This window comes from Silene latifolia, chromosome 5, assembly GCF_048544455.1.
Source record: "Silene latifolia isolate original U9 population chromosome 5, ASM4854445v1, whole genome shotgun sequence".
Lineage (NCBI taxonomy): Eukaryota > Viridiplantae > Streptophyta > Magnoliopsida > Caryophyllales > Caryophyllaceae > Silene > Silene latifolia.
This window is the reverse complement of record NC_133530.1, coordinates 45,318,164-45,323,209: the sequence shown is the minus strand read 5'-3', so window position 1 is coordinate 45,323,209 and position 5,046 is coordinate 45,318,164. Positions and strand designations below refer to the sequence as shown.

The following is a 5,046-nucleotide window of genomic DNA, read 5'->3' as shown; positions in this document are numbered from 1 at the left end:
ATCACCTTATAGGCTAGTTTATGGGAAATCGTGTCACTTACCTGTTGAGCTGGAATGTAAGGCCTGGTGGGCAATTCGTGAGCTTAATTATGATCCTAAACTGTGTGGTCAGAATCGTCTTTTGCAGCTAGATGAATTAGAAGAATTTAGGCTCAATGCCTATGACAGTTCGCGCATCTACAAGGAAAAGACGAAGAGATGGCATGACAAGAGAATCTTACCTCGGGAGTTCCATGTGGGGCAAAAGGTGTTGCTGTTCAATGCCCGGTTGAGACTATTTCCTGGCAAGTCAAGTCCGGGGACTGGTCCGTACACGGTGACGGGAGTTACCAAATTCGGATCCGTAGAGCTTGAAGATTCCGAGGGCCATAGATTCAAGGTGAATGGCCAATATGTGAAGCATTACTATGAGGCGAGTGAAGCGGACAAGCCTGTTGAAGTTTTGCACTTCGACGAGCTCGACGCGCCAGTTACTTGATACCAGAAAAGGTCGTGCGGGACCTCTTAAACCAGCGCTCTCCGGGAGGCAGCCCGGACAGTTTTATTTGTGTTTTTTTTTTGCTGAACTATTTGTTTTTTTCCGTTTATTTGCTTCCCTTTAAACTTTAAGTTAACATTTAGACGCTGCTTTGGAACAAGTTCTGTATTTTCCTTGCTTTCATGCGTCCCTTGCAGGCTAAAAGTGGTCGATCGAAGGGACTTTGTGCTCGATCGAGCACTTTCTGACGCGGCTGCTACTCGATCGAGGGATGATGTCCTCGATCGACCAGTTCCTCACTCGTGCCCGCTCGATCGAGTGGGTTGGTAGTCGATCGAGCTCTTCTAATGCATAGGCTCACTCGATCGAGCTGTTCCAGGAGGTCGATCGAGCGATTATGACTTCCACCCCTTGTTCTTACGTCCTGCAAGGCCGGCCGCTGTTGACTTTCTTTGACCTCCCATGTTCATGGTCGGTTTGGGGAGGTCCCGCTATATGACGTCTTGTAAGTTTCCCGACTCCACTTCTCCTTTTCCTTCTAGTTTGCATTTCTTTCCCTATTTTTGGTACAATGAGGGCATTGTACGGTTTGGTTTGGGGAGGTATGCATCCATATCTGTGTCTGCATGTTTCTTGCATTTTTGCTTGCACGTTTATTTATTTCCGCATGCATTGTTTTTAATTAATTCCAAATCATAAAATCAAAAAAAAAAAAAAAAATTTCCACATTTTCATGTTTAAATTGAGTCGGAACGTTTGAACATTGATGCTACATTGAATCCTTATTTTGAGCCTTGCATTTTCTTGACATTTAGCTGGCATGTTTGTGTGCATAATCCACGAGTTTTTGTTTCTCTCTTATCTGAACGAATAGACTTGATTCTTTACGTCGGCAAGCTGCATTACATTCTGAGGTTAGGGCTTATTAAACTGGTGACATTCATGACCGGTTTCATTTAGGATGTGAGTAGTACTCTCTTTAAGACATGTAACATCAATTTGCACAAGCATGAGTCTAGTCTTCTTAATACCTGTATGCATTCGGTCTGTGGATGGTGACACGTGTTAGGAGAGGCAGTCCCCCTTATTTCATTCCACCCATGAGCCTCACATAGCCAAATTGCCTTTTTGTCCTATCAACTACTGTCTATAATACTTCCTACCCTAGCTGAGCTAGTAACGAGTAGTCTTTGGAATGTCTTTATTGCAATATGGTTATTTCAGCTGATTTCAAGAGAAGGTGGAAAGATTGAAGGGAAGGAAAAAAATGTATGTTGAATTGAAAGAAAAACAAACGGAAAAGGTGCGAGAAAAAGAAATTCAAAAAAAAAAAAGAGACAGAAATTCAAAAGAAAAGAAGAAAAATTCAAATGAAATGAAAAAAAAATGATGAGAATTGTGCATTGTTTCACACTCCCATGCCTTATTTATATTTTATGGGGAGTCGACGACTTTTGGTGTTTTGTGAGTTTTGTGCATAATTTTGCACCGTTCATCTTGCTGTTATGAGTACGAAGTTGGGATGCAGTCTATATTTGGATCCGTTGTTGCTAGCCTAGCTATTAACCCCACATATCCAAATTCGTTTTAGCCCCTTCTTACCCATTACCTCACTAACCCAGATGTAAGTCCTCGGCACGTGTCTTGGTCACTAGTATGGTTGGAATGCATATGTACGGTTGTAGAGACTTTATTCATGTTAATTGCATGCATGTTCTTATAGGTCGAGTTAGGTGAGTGTCTTGCTTCTTCCTATCTTTCACATTTATACTCACCCTGTACCTGATTTTGAGTGACGAGCGACCCGTGAGAGTCCGACATCTTTGAATCTTGCAAGGTCGACGGTTCAGTAAGATTGAAACATTAATTTAACTCGTTTGCACTTTTCAGTTGCCACTTCGTCATTTTGTTGCATTAAATTGGTTCTATTGGATGATTTGTAGTTGATGCGTTGGTCCCGTTCTTTTGTTCACCCTTAGTTGCATTCATATTTGCTTGGGGACAAGCAAAGGTTTGGTTTGGGGAGATTTGATGCGTGTCTTTTATATAAGGTTTTTACCTCATTTTTACACGCATTTCTGTGCTCTTTATGTAGCATCTGGCTACAAATACCCCCGAATATTCTACTTTGGTCCGTTTATTGTATTTTGCAGGAATTGACCGAAGAGGAGCTAAAACGAGCCTTAATTGTCCCATTTGTATGCATTCATGGGAAATATGGAGCCGGAGTTAAGGAATCTTACACTTGGAGGACATATGAGCTGAGTCAAGGAAGGCATACAAGTCCTGATTGCGCCTATATAGCTCGATCGAGTGCTTTGTTGCTCGATCGAATGCTTTACATGCTCAAGACGGTCGATCGACCAAGGAAGGAGTCGATCGAGGAGGACCAGCGAGCAGTGCTCGATCGAGAGGTTGCTCTAGCTCGATCGAGTGACTGGGAGCTCGATCGAGTGATCTCTTTACTCGATCGAGAGGTTTTCGTGTGCTTTTAGTCTTTTTCCACCTAATCTTTTATGGGTTTTGTTAATCAGCCCATAGATTAGGTTTTAAACATTTTTACAAATAAGATCGAGGAGAACACTACGTTACTCCTATCTCCTTTACTACGCACATTTCCACTGTTACTTTTGACAGTTCTTCGGATCTTTGTTCACTACTTTGCCACTCGAATTTCGGTATATTCAATCCATTTAATTCTTAATCATTTTTATTGTTCTTAATTCCTTTTCTTCTCTTTGATTTATAGTCGTTCAATCATCTTTTTATATTTGTCATCATGTTTAGTTTTGATTGTTTGGTTATTATGATTGTTACCCCCGTAATTATGAGTAGCTAATTTCCCATGCTAAGACTATAGGGGATCCATGATTTAAAGGGAGAGTAATCGAATTCATCAAGGGTTAATGCTAGTATCGTCCATGTTGTTAAAATGCTACATATAATTGTAATTGCCTAATTGAGTCGACGCAATTAGACCCTTATTCCTAGTGGACCTTGACCTGGACCGAAAGGTTGGAAGGGGGAGACTAGTAGCGGACAATAGAATATTGCAGCGAGGACGAAAGTTAAACTGTTTACGTTTTAGGGTGAATCAAGGACCGAAAGGTGACGTTCGCTACCCCTTAGACCGCACCGCATTGACACAGGGACCTAGATTACTTGACCGGACGATTGTGGTGAACCGCTTGTCTTAGCTATTCTCTTTATCTGTTAAACTCCTTTCTTTATTCCTCTTTTCTTTGCTCTCTTTAGTCTAGAAATCGCAAATTATAAACCCCAAAATCGGTTACTTAGACGAACTTGAGTTTAGCCGACAAGTTCCTACCTCTCTGTGGATTCGACCCGACTTCCCTAAGCTATATTAGTTAGTTGGCCAGTTGGTTATTTTTGACAGGTACGCGACAGACGTGTCAAAGATGCTAGTTGAGTCAATTGGGTTTCCAACATTTTGGTGTGAGCTAGGATGTTGTTGATGGTGGTTTCCTTTGCTTGACTATCCTTTTGCATTTGAGTGAAAAACTCTTGTTGATTCTTTTGCATTTGAAGGACCGCTTTTTTAACATCAAAACCTTGGTCATTTTGTTGATTGTATGGAGATTGATTTTGGTAACCTTGGTCTTGGTTGTAAAAGGGTCTTTGACTTTGGTTTCTCATGGGAGGTGGGGTGTATGTTGTTTGAGGGTTTTGAACATTTTGGCTTTTTTATGAGAGATTTGGATGAAATTTGGTGTTTTCATTGTAATAGTTTGAATAAGGGGTACCACTCTTGTATGCTTGGAAAGCATTCACTTGTTCATTTGTTCCCCTACATTCACTTTGGTCATGTCCCAAAGTTCCACAATTCTCACATATCCCACTTGGGATTGATGAAGATGCCGTCATGGCATTAACATGATGCTTTGGTGATTTTGAGGCTTCTTCAAGTCTAGCCATAGCTTTTTCAAACTTCAAATTGATGGTATCAATGTGAGCACTAAGTTGAGCATCCAATTGAGTAACGGAGTCCACTTCATTCTTTCCTCCTCTAGTAGCCTTGCGAGGTCTACTATATTGTGAGTTATGGACCGCCATTTCCTCAATTTTGTTCCAAGTTTGATTGTCATCAACTTCGGTGAACATTCCATTTGATCCCATGTTGAGAATGTTCCTTGAATCTTTATAAAGACCGTTCCAAAATTGTTGTACCAAGAACCACTCGCTAAGTCCATGGTGAGGACATGAGCGACAAATTCCTTTGAATCGCTCCCAAGCTTCATACAAAGATTCTTCATCCCTTTGCTTAAAACCCGTAATTTGAGCTCTTAGCATGTTAGTCTTTTCCGGTGGATAGAACATTTTGTAGAAAGCTAGAGCCAACTTCTTCCAAGAATCACTTCCGAGAGTAGCCTTATCAAGGCCTTTCAACCATTGTTTCGCGGTGCCAATTAGAGAAAAAGGAAATAAGACCCATCGAATTTGGTCTTGAGTTACACCGGTTTGAGAAATCGCATCACAATAGTCACAAAAGGTCTCCATATGAGAGTGAGGGTCTTCACTAGGCATCCCCCCAAATTGGCTTCTTTCGA

General features: G+C 41.2%; 1 non-coding gene across 1 annotated transcript; it reads left to right on the top strand.

Annotated features, from left to right (window-relative positions):
• The first annotated feature begins 4,682 nt into the window (after positions 1 to 4,682).
• Positions 4,683 to 4,789, top strand: LOC141658020 (small nucleolar RNA R71). The gene has a single exon (XR_012548931.1). It is a non-coding gene; the product is annotated as a small nucleolar RNA R71 (small nucleolar RNA).
• Positions 4,790 to 5,046: the final 257 nt, after the last annotated feature.